The sequence below is a fragment of the Bombina bombina genome, chromosome 8 (assembly GCF_027579735.1).
Source record: "Bombina bombina isolate aBomBom1 chromosome 8, aBomBom1.pri, whole genome shotgun sequence".
NCBI classification, from domain to species: domain Eukaryota; kingdom Metazoa; phylum Chordata; class Amphibia; order Anura; family Bombinatoridae; genus Bombina; species Bombina bombina.
The window spans coordinates 311,518,464-311,538,297 of record NC_069506.1 but is presented as its reverse complement, the minus strand read 5'-3'; the positions used below and the strand labels follow the sequence as shown (position 1 = coordinate 311,538,297).

Here is a 19,834-nt window from a genome sequence, read left to right as displayed (position 1 = left end):
CCGGCGCGGAGCGGCTCCATCTTCAAGACATCCGAGGCAGAGCATCTTCTTCCGACGACTAAAACAGAATAAAGGTACCTTTAAGTGACGTCATCCAAGATGGCGTCCCTTAGATTCCGATTGGCTGATAGAATTCTATCAGCCAATAGGATTTTTTCAACCTTAATTCTGATTGGCTGATAGGATGACGTCACTTAAAGGTACCTTCATTCTGTTTTAGTTGTTGGAAGAAGAGGATGCTCCACGACGGATGTTTTGAAGATGGAGCCGCTCCGCACCGGATGGATGAAAATAGAAGATGCTGTCTGGATGAAGACTTCTGCCCGTCTGGAGGACCACTTCTGCCCGGCTTGGATGAAGACTTCTGCCCGTCTGGAGGACCACTTCGCCCGACTTGGATGAAGACGTCTCCCGGTAAGACGATCTTCAGGGGGTTAGTGCTAGTTTTTTTTTTTTTAAGGGTGTATTGGGTGGGTTTATTTTTTAGATTAGGGGTTTGGGCTTGCACAAGAGCTAACTGCCCTTTTAAGGGCAATGCCCATCCAAATGCCCTTTTCAGGGCAATGGGGAGCTTAGTTTTCTTTAGATAGTATTTTATTTGGGCGGTTGGTTGTGTGGGTGGTGGGTTTTACTGTTGGGGGGTTGTTTGTATTTTTTTGTACAGGTAAAAGAGCTGATTACTTTGGGGCAATGCCCGGCAAATGGCCCTTTTAAGGGCTATTGGTAGTTTAGTTTAGGCTAGGGTTTTTTTATTTTGGGGGGGCTTTTTATTTTAATAGGGCTATTAGATTAGGTGTAATTAGTTTAAATTTCTGTAATTTGTTTATTATTTTCTGTAATTTAGTGTTTGTTTTTTTGTACTTTAGATAATTTAATTTAATTTAGGTAATTGTATTTAATTTAGTTAATTTATTTAATTATAGTGTAGTGTTAGGTGTTAGTGTAACTTAGGTTAGGTTTTATTTTACATGTAAATTTGTCTTTATTTTAACTAGGTAGTTATTAAATAGTTAATAACTATTTAATAACTATTCTACCTAGTTAAAATAAATACAAACTTGCCTGTAAAATAAAAATAAAACCTAAGCTAGCTACAATGTAACTATTAGTTATATTGTAGCTAGCTTAGGGTTTATTTTACAGGTAAGTATTTAGTTTTAAATAGGAATAATTTAGTTAATGATAGGAATATTTATTTCGATTTATTTTAATTATATTTAAGTTTAGGGGGTGTTAGGTTTAGGGTTAGACTTAGGTTTAGGGGTTAATAACTTTAATATAGTGGCGGCGACGTTGGGGGCGGCAGATTAGGGGTTAATAAATGTAGGTAGATGGCGGCGATGTTAGGGACAGCAGATTAGGGGTTAATAATTAACTAATGTTTGCGAGGCGGGAGTGCGGCGGTTTAGGGGTTAATATGTTTATTATAGTGGCGGGCGACGTTGGGAGCGGAAGATTAGGGGTTAATAAATATAATGTAGGTGTCGGCGATGTTGGGGGCAGAAGATTAGGGGTTCATAAGTATAATGTAGGTGGCGGCGGTGTCCGGAGCGGCAGATTAGAGGTTAATAATTATAATGTAGGTGTCGGCGATGTTGGGGGCAGCCGATTAGGGGTTAATAAGTGTAAGATTAGGGGTGTTTAGACTCGGGGTTCATGTTAGAGTGTTAGGTGTAGACATAAATTTTATTTCCCCATAGGAATCAGTGGGGCTGCGTTAAGTAGTTTTACGCTGCTTTTTTGCAGGTGTTAGACTTTTTTTCAGCCAGCTCTCTCCGTTGATTCCTATGGGGAAATCGTGCACGAGCATGTTACACCAGCTCACCACTGACTTAAGCAACGCTGGTATTGGAGTGCGGTAATTAGCAAAATTTTGCTCAACGATCACTTCTTGTCTTTTAACGACGGGTTTGTAAAAACTCGTAATACCAGCGCTGCATGTACGTGAGCATTGAGTGAAAACTGCTCGTTAGTACCACATAGCCTCAAACGCAAAACTCGTAATCTGGGCTTTAGTTGGCTTGCATTCATTAGGCATACTTACAGTGTTATCCAAATAAAGTGACTGATAGTCGTCACGAAGGAACGGAGAATGCAGCTGCTATCTGTCTCGTACAATATAGTAATGAATGAATATAGATATTCATTGAATACTATGTTGCCGAGATGAATGACGCCTGAGGTGTAGCAAACAAAGACTGGCATTACCGCATGCGCATTGTCGATCGGCGATACATTTTTGAGCATGCACAGTTGATTTCTTCGCTGTGCACGAGCCTTGGGGACCGCTCTATACGTCATAAGCTCATAAATCAGGAAATGGCACATGGGAGGAGTTTGTAACGGAACGGTAGGGAAAAATAAAATAACTTTATTACTGAAATAGGTAATGTTTTACAGAAAATAAGTTAGCAACTGTATATTTTACAGGGTGCTACATTAAATAGTGCTTACAGTACGATGTAACTTTACCTTCACTTTAACAGAGTTTTATAGGTGACGCCTTTATGCTCGGAAGTCTAAGCAGAGTAAGTTCACTAATGTAGGTGTATACACTTTGAAATGCACTTTTGTGAACGAGTGTGGACTTTGAGTGCATGGAGGGGCATCCCGGAGAGGCATCCTATATAAAAACCCTGGCAAGGAAAAATAGCAATTTTTAATAATTTATTTTTAAAAAAATATTAATGTGAAAGTCTTGATTTTGGAATCATTCCGGATTTAGGAATTCTGGATTTGGGGATTTGTATTTGCAGCCGGGTGAGGGCAGTGTAATACTTTGCAATATCATAACATTTTCTGATATTTATAAATGGTATTTAAGGCACAAATTAATTGCATAATTTAACATAAATTGAATTAATTTTAAGTTGTCCATAAAGCATTGAAAAATTAATTTATCTTAATATGGCTTAAATTTAAGCCAAGAGGGCAGTAAAATCAGCCAGGGGATATGCCCATTAAGGGGTAGATTATGAGTGACTCGCTAACTGTAGTGCGTGAGTGTTATAGGGTATCTCTCGGCTCTTTGTGCGCGACGGAAATAGCAAACGTATTATGAGTTGAAAGTAAACACGTTCACTTGAGCGCAGTCAAACTTAACTTGTGTCAGGTGTCACGCTGCGCCGCTCTAGCCGTTGCTAGGGGCGCAGCGTCTTCTTCCCTGCTCGTTGCCAGGAGCAGTGTCGGTCCGGATGCGTGCAGTGCTGACATCATCGCCGCACGCTCCTGATGCCGGTCAGACCTCTGTGGCGTGAATCCTGCACCTATTTAAAATTGTTGCAAACGATCTGTCACTGCCCAAGTATAGGTGTTACTTTGTGTTGTCCTGGGTGTTAAAGATCGTTCTATCTATGTGCCTTACCATTACTGAACCTGCCTGTCTGACTACTTTACCTGCTTTACCCCTTAACTGCTGGATTGAAATACCATTGATGAACCTGCCTGACTACTCTACCTGCTTTAACCCTTAACTGCTGGATTGAATTACTATTGCTGAACCTGCCTGCCTGACTACTCTACCTGCTTTACCCCTTTAATTGCTGGTTTGTATTACTGTTGCCGAACCCTGCCTGCCTGACCATTCTAGTGGTGTGCCCTTGGACTCCTTTACTGTTGCCAAACCCTGCCTGCCTGACCATTCTAGTGGTGTGCCCTTGGACTGCTTTACTGTTGCCAACCCTGCCTGCCTGACCATTCTAGTGGTGTGCCTTTAGACTGCTTTACTGGTGCCAAACCCTATCTGCCTGACCATTCTAGTGGTTCATCCTTGGATTGCTCTGCCGTTGCCACTGGGGAATGTCCTGCATGTGGTGAGTGCCGCCTTCCTCATGTCTCTAACTTTCTCTGCTCTGGGATATTCCTTATCATTTCGGCTCAACGCTGGGATAACAAGACTACTGGCCGAGTTTGGTCTGATAGAGGAGTATCCCATGAGTGTTACATTATACTTGGGCCATGCAGCCAGATGAGGTGGCACGAGCTGTTTATCTTCAGGGACAGATGTTGGGAACCCATACCACACAGTTGTAGAATATGGATTGCAAGCTAGAGGCTATTACCGCTCAACTCTCCTTACTAGTTGCAGCAAGGGATGCCACTCCTATTGCTACACCACCAGCCCCTCCTCCTAGTACTGTGACTTCTTCCTCTGCTTATGGAAGTATACCCCGGATACCCTTGCCTGACAAGTATGAAGGTACTACTGATTGCAGGGGCTTTCTAAACCAATGCAGGCTGCACTTCCACAATGATCCTCACACCTTTCAGTCTCATCAGTCAAGGGTCACCTTTATCATTTCCTTGCTAAAGGACAAGGCCCTAGCCTGGGTTTCTCCCCTTTTGGAACAGAATGCTACACTCCTGCATGATGCTGATTAGTTAATTTCTGCTTTATCTTCTGTGTTTAGGACTTCTGACTGTACCTCTGTTGCGGAATATTCTTTCCTGGATCTCCGCCAGGGCAATAAAACTGTGGCACAATTTGCCATCGAGTTCAGCGCCTTGGCACTTGAAACCACTTGGGATGGCAGTGCTCTCAAGGCAGCCTTTAGGAGGGGTCTCCATGAACGCATCAAAGATGAACTCACTTATCGTGATATTCCTTCTTCTTTGGATGACTTTATAACGCTTTGTATCAATCTGGACTCTCACTTTCAGGAAAGACAAGCCGAGAGAGACAGAACAAGGAGGGTCCTTCCCTCCCGTCCTCCTATTCGCCAAGTTTCGGCAGCATCCGCTACCCCTTCAGCAGCTCCAGTTACATCAGTAGAGAAACTCCTCTCTCCTCCTTCAAACCTTCAGAGTCTGAAAGGCAGAGAAGAAGGAGACTAAGACTATGTTTTTATTGTGGATCTAACACCCACCAACTAAAGGACTGTAACATTCGGCCGGGAAAAGCCAATGCTTAGGGGATAACACTGGGGTACCTCTAAGCATGATCTCAACTAAATCCCCTCACTCCTCTCAGATCCTGGGACCTGTTACCCTTACCTTCCTTCAGAATACTGTCCACACTCAAGCCTTCATTGATTCAGGGGCAGCTGAAAACTTCCTGGATCACCATTTCATGATTCAAGCTTGTTTGCCTCTTCTGCAGAAAAGACACTGTCTCAAAATAACTACCCTGGATGGCATCCCCCTTGATCCGGGCGTGATCCATTTTGAGTCAGCACCCCTGACCCTGACTGTGGGAGTCCTCCACACTTAACAGCTGCAATTTGAGGTCATTCATTCCCCAGCACAGCCTGTCATCCTTGGTCTTCCTTGGCTTCGGGTACACAATCCATAGTTCGACTGAGCTGAAGGACAACTGGCCTCCTGGTGTACCTCCTGTTTCCACTCCTGCCTTGCTAAAGTTATTCCTCTGCCCCGCATTCCCATAGTCAGTATACAGACTCCTTCAAACCGTCAGTATACACAGACTTTGCGGATGTGTTTAAGAAAAAAGCAGCCGACATGCTGCCACCCCACCGTCCTTATGACTGCAGGATCGACCTCTTTCCCGGAGCTCCACTTCCTAAAGGGAGGATTTATCCACTCTCCAAGGCTGAAACCAAATCCATGGAGGAGTACATCCAAGAGAACCTAGCTACATTCTCCCTTCCTCCACTCCTGCTGGGGCTGGCTTCTTTTTTTGTCAGTAAGAAGGATGGTGGGCTCAAACCCTGCATTGACTACAGGGCCTTGAACAACATAACTATCAAGAATCGCTATCCTATACCATTGATCACCGAATTGTATGACTCACTCCAGGATGCTCGCTTTTTACCAAATTGGACTTTTGTGGGGCATACAATCTGATTCGCATCTTTCCAGGACACGAATGGAAGACCGCCTTTAACACAAGATCTGGGCATTACAAATGCCTTGTAATGCCCTTTGGGCTGTGTAACACCCCTGCAGTCTTTCAGGCATTTGTCACAATGTCTTCCGTGACCGCCTCAACCGCACTGTCATCGTTTATCTGGATGATATCCTTGTTTTCTCTTCCACTTTAGAGGAACATCATAGGCACGTGAGACAGGTGCTTCTTCTTCTCAGAGACAATTCTTTGGTAGCCAAGCTAGAAAAGTGTGAGTTTGATCAAGTTCAGATCCAATTCCTTGGTTATGTCATCTCGAAGGAGGGTTTTGACATGGATCCTGCTAAACTCGCCGCAGTACTAGAATGGCCTCAACCTACCTCTTTAAAGGAATTGCAGAGGTTCTTGGGATTCTCCAATTATTATTTCAAGTTTATAAAGAACTTTTCACAAACAGTCACTCCTCTCACTGAATTGACAAAACGGAAAAAAGACTGTAAACATTGGTCTCCTGAGGCCATAAATGCCTTCTCTTGTCTGAAAAAGGCTTTCTGTTCAGCTCCTGTGCTTCGCCATCCTGATCCTGACCTACAATTCACTTTAGAGGTTGATGCCTCCAAGATAGGGGCTGGAGCAATTCTTACCCAAAGGGACCCTTTGACTTCCAAGTCACACCCTGTAGCCTTTTTCTCTAAACGCTTTACTCCTGCTGAGAGGAACTACGATGTGGGTAATCATGAACTCTTAGCCATTAAGGATGGCCTTGACTGAATGGCATCATTGGTTAGAGGGCACCACCAATCCTATTCAGATAATCACCAACCACAAGAACCTGATTTACCTAGAGACTGCTCATCGACTCAATCCTTGACAGGCCAGGTGGGCCTTGTTCTTTTCCCATTTAACTTTGTGGTCTCTCATCTTCCTGGGACCAAGAACAAGAAGGAGGACGCCCTTTCCGGTCATTTCCCTCACTCAAGTGATTCCTCAGAAGCTCCTAATGTACACATCATACCCCCCCTCCTGTGTCATTGCTCAACTCAATACCACCCTTCTGGAAAGATTGCAATGTGTTCAGTCTGGTAAACCTCCTGGAGTCCCCATGGCCTCCTATATCTTTTTTGTACCCCTGAACCTACGTATCCCTGTGCTTGACTGGGCTTTTGATAGCAAACTCTTAGGACATCCTGGTTCGACTAGGACTTTCAAGTGTCTTTCCCAACATGTTTGGTGGCCTACTATGAAGTCTGACGCTCAGGATTATGTGAAAGCCTGCACAATTTGTGCTGCCAACAAGACTCCCCAATCTTTGCTTCCTGGCTTGCTCCAACCATTGCCGATTCCCAAACAACCATGGACACACATAACAATGGACTTCATTATGGACCATCCTTCTTCTGACCACCATACAGTTATCTGGGTTGTGGTGGACCGCTTTTCCAGACTGGCTCACTTCGTACCCCTAACCAAACTGCCTTCTGCTCAAGAACTATCGTCCCTTTTTCTCTTGCATGTGGTACGACTTCATGGCATTCCTGTGAATATTGTTTCCGACAGAGGTCCACAGTTCATCTCTGCCTTTTGGAGAGCCTTTTTTAAGTTGATTGGAACCACTGTTTCCTTCTCTTCTGGCTACCATCCTCAGACCAATGGACTAACTGAGAGAGCAAACCAGGATCTTGAAGCCTACCTTAAAGCCTTTGTCAACGCTCGCCATACCAACTGGTCTAAGTTGCTACCCCTAGCTGAGCTGGCAAGAAACACTCATTGACACTCTTCTCTTCAATGTTCTCCATTTCAAGCCGCAGCAGGGTATCAACTTCGTTTCTTCCCTCTTTCAGCTCAGTCCACTGGGGTCCCTGCTGCAGACCGTCACATCACTGGACTCACCACTCTGTAGTGCGTGAGTCTTATAGCGTATCTCTCGGCTCTTTGTGCGCGATGGAAATAGCAAACGTATTATGAGTTGAAAGTAAACACGTTCACTTGAGTACAGTCAAACTTAACATGTTTTAGGTGTCACGCCACGCCGCTCTAGCCGTTGCTAGGGGCGCAGCGCCTCCTTCCCTGCTCCTTGCCAGGGGCAGTGTCGGGTCCAGATGCGTGCAGCTCTGACGTCACCGCCGCACGCTCCTGATGCCGGACAGACCTCTGTGGCGCGAATCCTGCACCTATTTAAAATTGTTACAAACGATCTGTCACTGCCCAAGTATAGGTGTTACTTTGTGTGCTTCTGGGTGTGACAGATCGTTCTATCTATGGGCCTTATTACCGTTACTGAACCTGCCTGTCTGACTACTCTACCTGCTTTACCCCTTAACTGCTGGATTGAAATACCGTTGCTGAACCTGCATGCCTGACTACTCTACCTGCTTTAACCCTTAACTGCTGTATTGAATTACTATTGCTGAACCTGCTTGCCTGACTACTCTACCTGCTTTACCCCTTTAATTGCTGGATTGTATTACTGTTGCCGAACCCTGTCTGCCTGACCATTCTAGTGGTGTGCCCTTGGACTGCTTTACTGTTGCCAAACCCTGCCTGCCTTACCATTCTAGTGGTGTGCTCTTGGACTGCTTTACTGTTGCCAACCCTGCCTGCCTGACCATTCTAGTGGTGTGCCCTTGGACTGCTTTACTGGTACCAAACCCTGCCTGCCTGACCATTCTAGTGGTTCATCCTTGGACTGCTCTGCCATTGCCGCTGGGGACTGTCCTGCCTGTGGTGAGTGCCGCCTTCCTCATCTCACTAACTTTCTCTGCTCTGGGATATTCCCTATCATTCTAGCTCGACGCTGGGATAACAAGACTACTGGCCGAGTTTGGTCTAATAAAGGAGTATCCCACAAACGTTACATACGGTTAGCCTGTCTTCAGAGCACTGGTTAGCTGTTACGCGAGACAAAAAAGTTGCACAAAACACATCAAAAATAAATTTAACAATACAGTTACACTCACATTAACATTGATAAATGGCCTGCAAAGGGCTTTAACATAGAGATACTGTTACGGTTGCCTCCAGGCTGGCTGGAAGTTGGACCGTAGAAAAGGATGCTCCTAGCACTCCCCAAAGGAGCAGCAGCACTGTAGACACTATAACTACTGCGTAGCCACCATAAGTAATGCAGACTCTACGAACCACCGCTGCAGTCCACCTTATCACTAGCCGTCTGATTAGACAATGGAATGTTTATCCCGAAACTTAATTAGAGCTGATCCCAGCAAACTTGTATTTAGAATGCTGAACAAAATTTAACTCTTTAGTGCTGACCGAAGGGTCTGTCACATAGCACTTAATGGCACACAATGAAAACGAATGCTTTTGTAACAGTGCTCCCTTTCTGTGGAACACTCTGCCTGTGTGGTACTTGGTTCAGTAAGCCCTATTTACTGAACCAAGTGGGAGAAAGCCAGGGACAAGTTATTTTACAGGTCTGGGGGCATAGTCTTAAAGGGGCATTGTTCACCAAAGTCACAATATGTCCCCAGACGGTTCTTAAAGGGCCATACACACCCAATAAAAGTTAATATGTTTTCAGGGGCACAATCTTCCAGGGGCCATAGTAATGAGGAAGGAGGCTGGCAAATAGGCTTCTCCAAAATCCAGGGAAGCAGGGCAATTTTCCATTTAAAGGGCCAGTTACAAATAGCAGTTTGTAACATATCTCCCCTTTTGGAGGGAGACTAACCAGGCACCTGACCTTCTGTCGGTCAGTGCCTAAGTTAGTCTCGCAACCCACCCACAAATAAACATTAGCAGCAAAGTAGCCCCCCCCACAATAAGTAGTACTGGCCTGTAGGTTCCAGGTTGTAGGATGAAAGTGTAGCATCCTCAGCCTTCCTGGCGCAGCTGGGCAAATAGCTGGTGGTACTTGGGGGGCAGAGGCCAGCGGCACTCTGCCCTGGTGCCAGCGCTTCTGCTGGGGTGAGGGGTTTGCAGGCCAGTCCTGTAACAAGGGGGTCTGTAGGGCAGAGGCCAGCAGCGCTCTGTCCTGATGCCAGCTCTTCTGCTGGGGGAATTGGGGCATAGTCCTGCCCGGTGGCAAAGGGAACGTGGGGGTCAGTGGGGGTTAACATCTCCACTGTTAACCCTGGGCCCAAGTTAGGAGTTAGCTGGGGAGGGGGAGATTGGCTTACCTCCTCCTCCTGATACTCCGGTGGCCGTTGGGAAGGGAGGTCGATGCTCTCCGCTTCCTGTGGAACATGCTGCGGCTGGGGAGAGAGACCGGTTGTCTCCTCTCCCTGGAAGGCACACTCCGGCTGGGGAGGGAGGTCGATGCTCTCCCCTCCCTGTAGCTGGGTCTGTCGCTGGGGATCTGGGCCGCCTGCCCAGCATCCCTGTAGGGCCGGTAGAGAGACTGCGGTCCCATCTCCACCTGCCTGCTGGGGGTCCTATGTCTATGAGGCATGCTGCCTCTGGTATCTCTGGTTGGGGTTGGGGAAGGAGACCGGCTGTCTCTTCCCTCTGCAGGGTATACTGCCGCTGCGGAGGGAGGTCGCTGCTCTCCTCTCCCTGTAACTCACTTTCTCTCTGGAGACCAGGTGTCCATACCCTCAAACTCCACAGTTGGCGCTCAAAGGCTCGTGCCGCTTTGTTCTCCATATCCAATTCCCGGATGATGCGACTGACTACCTCCTGCGCAGGGTCTGGACCATATCGGACTACCCGCCTCTTTACCTCTGGAACGAAATCCGCACCCTCATAGCGACGGATCCAGTTGAGGTGCTCTTCACAGGGTTCTGACCAGTATCTTGTCAGCTCCATGCTGCTGTAGGTAGGGACGCTGCGCAGTGGCTAGCGTTGCCCTCAATAACTCTCCTACGATACCAGTGCTGTTGGGGTGCTGCTCCTTGCGCTAGGACGCCATCCCACCGCTGCCGCCAAATGTTACGGTTGCCTCCAGGCTGGCTGGAAGTTGGACCGTAGAAAAGGATGCTCCTAGCGCTCCCCAAAGGAGCAGCAGCACCGTAGACACTATAACTACTGCGTAGCCACCATAAGTAATGCAGACTCTACGAACCACCGCTGCTGGGCTGGTATCTTGCCGTCTGCTCTGCGCCCTGGACCTACGACCAGGCTCCAGTAGGTGAACCTCTTCCTTCTGTAGCGTGAAGCAGGATCAGGAACAAGAGCTCTTACAGGAGCTCAGTAGCTAAGGGAGTATATAGAGCATAGCAATCCCTGTAGTTATTATGGCTGTCCCCTACAAACATGAGTCAAAGCTGCAAGTTTGAGGGTCAGAATAGGTCTGATGTGCTGGAACACACAGCCTGCTTTTTATTGAGGTTACATGCAAAAAGGACACTCTCAGGGGGAGGCATAAAATCCCCAATCACACATTTGATACATTTAGATAGAGAGACAACTCCCTTTGACAGGCCACAACATTACTTCAGCAGATAACAAGTTACACACAATAAAACAATGCAGTCCACCTTATCACTAGCAGTCTGATTAGACAATGGAATGTTTATCCCTAAACTTAATTAGAGCTGATCCCAGCAAACTTGTATTTAGAATGCTGAACAAAATTTAACTCTTTAGTTCTGACCGAAGGGTCTGTCACATAGCACTTAATGGCACACAATGAAAACGAATGCTTTTGTAACAGTGCTCCCTTTCTGTGGAACACTCTGCCTGTGTGGTACTTGGTTCAGTAAGCCCTATTTACTGAACCAAGTGGTAGAAAGCCAGGGACAAGTTATTTTACAGGTCTGGGGGCATAGTCTTAAATGGGCAATATGTTCACAATATGTCCCCAGACGGTTCTTAAAGGGCCATACACACCCAATAAAAGTTAATATGTTTTCAGGGGCACAATCTTACAGGGGCCATAGTCATGAGGAAGGAGGCTGGCAAATAGGCTTCTCCAAAATCCAGGGAAGCAGGGCAATTTTCCATTTAAAGGGCCAGTTACAAATAGCAGTTTGTAACAGATACATACACATGTATAAATATGTATGTACATATATGTTTATATGAGTGTACATATGTATTTACATGTATATATATGTATTTACAGACATACAGTCGTATGCAAAGGTTTAGCCACCCCTGACAATTTCCATGATTTTCATTGATAAATAATTGGGTGTTTGGATCAGCAATTTCATTTTGATCTATCAAATAACTGAAAGACACAGTAATATTTCAGTAGTGAAATGAGGTTTATTGGATTAACAGAAAATGTGCAATATGCATCAAAACGAAATTAGACAGGTGCATAAATGTGGGCACCCCAACAGAAATATTGCATCAATATTTAGTAGAGCCTCCTTTAGCAGAAATAACAGCCTCTAGACGCTTCCTACAGCCTGTAATGAGTGTCTGGATTCTGGATGAAGGTATTTTGGACCATTCCTCCTTGCAAAACATCTCCAGTTCAGCCCGCTTCAAATCACCCCACAGATTTTCAATGATATTCAGGTCTGGGGACTGGGATGGCCATTCCAGAACATTGTACTTGTTCCTCTGCATAAATGCCAGAGTAGATTTTGAGCAGTGTTTTGGGTCGTTGTCTTGTTGAAATATCCAGCCCCGGAGTAACTTCAACTTTGTGACTGATTCCTCAACATTATTCTCATGTATCTGCTGACATTGAGTGAAATCCATGTGACCCTCAACTTTAACATGATTTCAAGTACAGGCACTGGCCACACAGCCCCACAGCATGATTGAACATCCACCAAATTTGACTGTGGGTAGCAAGTGTTTGTTTTGGAATGCTGTGTTTTTTGCCGCCATGCATAATGCCCCTTGTTATGACCAAATAATTCAATCTTTGTTTCATCAGTCCACAGCACCTTCTTCCAAAATGAAGGTGGCTTGTCCAAATGTGCATTTGCATACCTCAAGTGACTCTATTTGTGGCATGTGTGCAGAAAAGGCTTCTTCTGCATCACTCTCCCATACAGCTTATCCTTGTGCAAAGTGCGCTGAATTGTTGAACGATGCACAGTGACACCATCTGCAGCAAGATGATGTTGTAGGTCTTTGGAGGTGGTCTGTGGGCTGTTTTTGACCATTCTCACCATTCTTTGCCTTTGCCTCTCCGATATTTTACTTGGCCTGCCACTTCTGGCCTTAACAAGAACTATGCATGTGGTCTTCCATTTCCTCACTATGTTCCTCACAGTGGACACTGACAGCTTAAATCTCTGTGATAGTGTTTTGTAGCCTTCCCCTAAACCATAATGTTGAACAATCTTTGTTTTCAGGTCATTTGAGAGTTGTTTTGAGGCCCCCATGTTGCCACTCTTCAGAGGAGAGTCAAAGAGAACAACAACTTGCTATTGGCCACCTTAAATACCTTTTTCTTATGATTGGCTGCACCTGTCTATGAAGTTCAGGGCTTAATGGGCTCACCAAACCAATTGTGTGTTCCAATTAATCAGTACTAGGTAGTTACAGGTATTCAAATCAACAAAATTACAAGGGTGCCCAATCTATGCACCTGTCTATTTTCATTTTGATGCATATTGCACATTTTCTGTTAATCCAATAAACCTCATTTCACTACTGAAATATTACTGTGTCCTTCAGTTATTTGATAGATCAAAATGAAATTGCTGATCCAAACACCCAATTATTTATGAATGAAAATCATGGAAATTGTCAGTGGGGGACTAAACGTTTGCATACTACTGTATATACATATATATATATATATATATATATATATATATATATATATATATATATATATATATATATATATATATATATATATATATATATATAGTGTATGTGAACAATATTAATTTAATAAAGTGTTTAACTGTGTATTTACTGTAAATATTTCACATTCTAATGCTCTTAGTATTTTTAAGTATATATATATATATATATATATATATATATATATATATATATATATATATATATATATATATATCTCAATACCTATATATAATTATATATATATAATTATATATTTATATATATATAAATTTATATATATAGATCTCAAAAAAAGATGCACTCTCAGGACTTTGTGTCAACAAAGGCTTCAGTTTAATGAAACTTTTTCGGGGACAACCTCCCCTTCATCAGCATACAAAACAGTGATAACAACCCAACTTAAATACATAAGTGAACTACAACATAATCTTACACACCTGTGATAACTCTCAGTCATTAACACATTTTTGTGATCTATTATTGCCATTTTTGCACCCAGGCAGATGTCCAGCTGCAGGGTTATTCTGTTTAATGGACTGAGATATTATATATATATATATATATATATATATATATATATATATATATATATATATATATATATATATATATATATATATAAAAGAATAAATAGAACATATTCTTCTATGTGAAGAAAAATGTAATGTGAAATATTCATAATTCATATCGGGTTTAGCGTACTTGAATAATTGCAATAGGGTTAGTGTGCAAATATGGGTGTTAATTTTTTTTTCACTCCATTGAAGTTCAACTCTTTGCACATGTTGGGTTTTCATATGCAAAGTTTTGTCTTTCAACTTGTAATACGAGTGCAACCTGACACACGGAAAAAGCCTCCGTCTAGCTAAATTAACAAGCGAGCGTAATCTAGCCCTAAATAGGTCCTGGGTAGAACATTGCTATTCCTTTTAGAGAAACTATGGATAAGAAGTTGGAAATTTTTCTAAGGAGAATGTTCCAGCACGCAGGATTTTTATTTCAACCGGGGGTAGCGGTGGCCGGGGCCGCCACCTATTGGTGCGACTCCCTGTCAGAACTTATCAAGGTGGAATCTCCCCTTGAGGATATTAAGGAGAGATCAGATCAACTAGGGGGCAGATTGTTGCTTTTCTCAGATGCTTATTTTCAGGCTGTTCAGTATCCTTTGTTTCTGTAGGTCGTATCTAGGGGATACCGGATAGGATTCAAATTTCATCCACCCAGGGGCAGATTCCTACCATAAAGAGGTCTGGGGTTCTATTCAAACCTCTTTGTTGTTCCCAAAAAGGAGGGAACTTTCTCTCCAATTCTGGATTTAAAGTGCCTAAACAAATTTCTAAGTGTCCCCTCCTTCAATATGAAGACTATAAGATCAATCCTTCCCCTGGTTCAAGAAGGACAGTTTATGACTACCATAGATCTGAAGGATGCATACCTTCACGTTCCAATCCACAGAGATCATTTCCAGTTTCTGAGGTTAGCCTTTCTGGATCAACACTTCCAGTTTTTGTCTAGCAAGGGATCAATCAGAATTTCTTCTAAGTCCTTTTCGGTCACATAGATGGAAGATAAACTTGGAAAAGAGTTCTTTTACTCCAGATACCAGAGTGAATTTCCTGGGCTCAGCTATAGACTCGGTGTCCATGAGGATCTTTCAACAGATAAGAGATGTTGCAAGCTAACAACAGCATGTCTTGCCCTCCAGGCCTCCTTGAGACCTTCAGTGGCCCAGTGTATGGAGGTGATTGGACTCATGCTGTCTTGTATGGACCTCATTCCCTTTACCAGATTCCATCTCAGACCTTTACAGCTATGCATGTTGAGACAATGAAACAGCGACCATTCCGATCTGTCACAACATAGATAGTTCTGCACAGCCTGTTGAGAGACTCGCTCTCTTGGTGGTTCTGTCAAAATCACCTGTCCCAAGGCACATGCCTTTTGAGACCGTCCTAGGAGATTGTGACTACGGACGCCAGTCTATCCAGCGGGGGAGCCGTTTGGGGTGCCAGGAAGGAACAGGGGCTATGGACTCAGGAGGAGTCCACACTTCTGATCAATATCTTTGAACTCTGGGCAATCTTCAATGCTTTGAAAGCTTGGCTCCTCCTGGGTTTGTCTCAGTTTATCAGATTCCAATCAGACAATATAACTTCGGTAGCCTACATCAACCGTCAGGGAGGAACGAGAAGTTACTTAGCGATTGGAGAAGTATCTCAAATCCTAGAATTGGCGGAGGCCCACAACTGTACACGGTCAGTGATCCACATTCCGAGTGTGGACAACTGGGAAGTAGACTTCTTTAGCAGGCAATCCTTTCAACCGGTAGAATGGTCTCTCCACCCCGAGGTCTTTGCAGAGATATGCAGCAGATGGGGGATGCCGGAGACAGACCTCATGGCCTCCCATCTCAATGCCAAACTACCCAAGTAAGGGTCGAGATTGAGGAATCCTCAAGCTGTTCTGATAGATGCCCTAGCAGTTCCATTAGGTGTCAGACTCATATATCTATTTCCTCCATTACCTATTCTCCCTTGTGTGGTGGCCCACATCAAACAAGAGCAAGCATCAGTGATTCTAATTGCTCCATCCTGGCCGCAAAGGATTGGTTCACAGATCTGGTCGGGATGTCCTCATCCCCTCCGTGGAGGTTGCCTTGTCGCAGGGATCTGCTGATACAGGGTCCTTTCCTTCATCAAAATCTAGATTCTCTGTGGCTGACTGCATGGAGATTGAACGCTTAGTCTTAGCCAGGAGAGGTTTCTCTGAGAGTGTCATCAACACTTTGATTCAAGCCCATAAGCCAGTTACTCGACGCATCTACCATAAGGTGTGTCAGACTTACCTGCAATTGTGTGAGGAGCGTTGTTTTTCTTGGCATAAGGTTAAAGTTGCCAGAATTTTATCTTTTCTGCAGGATGGACTGGAGAAGGGTCTACCTCCTAGTTCCTGAAGGGACAGATATCGGCCCTGTCGGTGTTGCTGCACAATAGATTAGCTGATCTTCCGGATGTGCAGTCCTTCGTTAAGGCCCTAACTAGGATCAGATCTGTGTTTATAAAGATGGCTCCACCATGGAGTCTCAATCTTGTTCTTTGTGTGTTGCAGCAGGCTCCGTTAAAGCCCATGCATAATGTTGACATTAAACTGTTATCTTGGAAGGTTTTGTTTCTATTGGTTATTGCCTCTTCTCGCAGAGTCTCCGAGATTTCTGCCTTGCAATGTGACCCCCCCTTACCTTGTTTTTCATGCCGATAAGGCAGTTTTACGTACCAAGTTAGGTTTCTTTCCTAAAGTTGTGTCAGATCGCAACATTAATCAAGAGATTGTTGTTCCTTCCTTGTGTCCCAATCCTTCTTCGTGAAGGAGCGTTTGCTTCACAATCTAGATGTGGTTCGTGCCTTGAAGTTCTACCTTCAGGCTACTAAGGAGTTCAGACAATCTTCATCTTTGTTTGTCATTTATGTGGGTAAGCCTAGGGGTTAGAAGGCCACTACGTCTTCCTTGTCTTTCTGGTTGAGGGGTGTCATCCGCCTAGCTTATGATATGGCGGGACAATAGCCTCCTGAGAGGATTACGGCTCATTCCACTAGAGCAGTAGCTTTTTCCTGGGCTTTTAAAAATGAAGACTCAATGGATCAGATTTGTAAGGCAGTTACTTGGTCCTACGTTTTCTAAATTTTACAAGTTTGATGTGTTTGCTTCAGCTGAAGCAGCTTTCGGGAGAAAGGTTTTGCAGGCTGTGCTCCCCTCATATTAGGGTCCGCCTCTTTATTGTTCCCTCCCGTTAATCCTTCAGTGTCCTCTGGAGCTTGGGTATTGTTTTCCCAACAGTAAGGAATTAAGTCGTGGACTCTCCCTTCCTTATGGAAAGAAAACAAAATGTATGCTTACCAGATAAATTCCTTTCTTTCCTGGCAGGGAGAGTCCACAACCCTGCCCGTAGGTTATTCTTTGTTTGAGCGGCTCCCTTTTTGTTTTTCTTCTGACACCTTTATACCCTGATGTTTCTCCTACTTTTCCTCAATCCCTCGGCCGAATGACTGCGGGGATATGGGAAGTGAGAGAGATATTTAAGCCTTTGGCTGGGGTGTCTTTCCCACCTCCTGGTGGCCAGATGTTGTATTTTCAAAAAGTAAGGAATGAAGTAGTGGACTCTCCCTGCCAGGAAAGAAAGGGATTTATCTGGTAAGCATAAATTTGGCTTTTTTATTTTATGTCATGGGGGTTAACTTAGGGGGTGTTAGGTTAGGGGCCTTAGTGATTAGATTAATACTTTGCGTTGTGGGGGGATGGTGGTTTAGGAGTTAATAGGTTAAATAGGTACTTTGCGTTTTGGGGAGAGGCGATTTAAGTGTTAATAGTTTTAATAGGTACTTTGCATTGTGGGGGTTTGGCAGTTTAGAGGTTAATAACTTTTATTGTGAGTTGCAATGTGGGGGTTGATGGTTAAGTGGTTAATACATTTTTTATAAGTTACGATGTGGGGGGTTGGCGGATAGAGGGGTTTTGACCTGTCGGGGTTTTTTTTTGGAGGCGGGTTAGATTTCAATGGGAAATAGGTCTAAAAAAGCTACTTTTTCATCTTTTACACCTAGTTCAGCTGGGTGTAATGTTTCTCAATGTATCAGCAGCCTCCGACAGTGTATTAACGTTTTTCGCTGTCATTGGAAACCTGGTATTATTTATAGATTAGCGGCTTCTGATACTTTGTATGGGACACAAAAATGTTTTCGGCAGCCGGAGTCCAGTTGCCGAAATTGAGGTATAACGGCCATTGGATGCAGTCGGTGAACAATTTTGCTTCCCACAGCATATTTATCGGTTTGCAGGTGCAGGCAAACCTAATTATGGCTCAATGAAAACGAGCCCTCAGCCTGCACGTCTATAGCACTACATGACAGGAAATAGTGCTGCCATCTAGTGCTCTTACTAATGTATAACATTAGTACTACATGACAGGAAATAGTGCTGCCATCTAGTGCTCTTACTAATGTATAACATTAGTACTACATGGCAGGAAATAGTGCTGCCATCTAGTGCTCTTGTTAATGTATAACATTAGTACTACATGACAGGAAATAGTGCTGCCATCTAGTGCTCTTGCTAATGTATAACATTAGTACTACATGACAGGAAATAGTGCTGCCCTCTAGTGCTCTTGCTAATGTATAACATTAGTACTACATGACAGGAAATAGTGCTGCCATCTAGTGCTCTTGCTAATGTATAACAATAGTACTACATGACAGTATATAGTGCTGCCATCTAGTGCTCTTGCTAATATATAACATTAGTACTACATGACAGGAAATAGTGCTGCCATCTAGTGCTCTTGCTAATGTATAACATTAGTACTACATGACAGGAAATAGTGCTGCCCTCTAGTGCTCTTGCTAATGTATAACATTAGTACTACATGACAGGAAATAGTGCTGCCATCTAGTGCTCTTGCTAATGTATAACAATAGTACTACATGACAGTATATAGTGCTGCCATCTAGTGCTCTTGCTAATATATAACATTAGTACTACATGACAGGAAATAGTGCTGCCATCTAGTGCTCTTGCTAATGTATAACATTAGTACTACATGACAGGAAATAGTGCTGCCCTCTAGTGCTCTTACTAATGTATAACATTAGTACTACATGGCAGGAAATAGTGCTGACATCTAGTGCTCTTGCTAATGTATAACAATAGTACTACATGACAGTATATAGTGCTGCCATCTAGTGCTCTTGCTAATGTATAACATTAGTACTACATGGCAGCAAATAGTGCTGCCATCTAGTGCTCTTGCTAATGTATAACATTAGTACTACATGACAGGAAATAGTGCTGCCATCTAGTGCTCTTGCTAATGTATAACATTAGTACTACATGGCAGGAAATAGTGCTGCCATCTAGTGCTCTTACTAATGTATAACATTAGTACTACATGACAGGAAATAGTGCTGCCATCTAGTGCTCTTGCTAATGTATAACATTTGTTGCAAAACTGCTGCCATATAGTGCTGCAGCCACGTGCACACTCCTGAACTTATCTTACTGTTTTTCAATAAAGGACAACAAGCGAACAAATAAAATTTGATAATAGAAGTAAATTGGAAAGTTGTTTAAAATTGTATGATCTATCTGAATCATGAATGATAAAAATTGGGTTTTATGTCCCTTTAACTGGTTGTGAGCTTAAGCAATTAGGGTTGACATCTGTGGGTCTGGGGTCTCATAGTTACTGAACATTGTTATATCAGTGGAATCAGAAGCTCCTTAGATTGACCATAGAAATTATGTATAGAAAATCGATATTATTTAGTGACGCAATAATAGTGATCACTAAAATAGGGG

At 43.7% G+C, this 19,834-nt stretch overlaps 1 protein-coding gene across 1 annotated transcript in view; it reads left to right on the top strand.

Annotated features, from left to right (window-relative positions):
• The window catches only part of IGSF9B (immunoglobulin superfamily member 9B), a 257,520-nt gene that overhangs the window by 230,328 nt on the left and 7,358 nt on the right, over window positions 1–19,834 (top strand). The window lies entirely within an intron of this gene.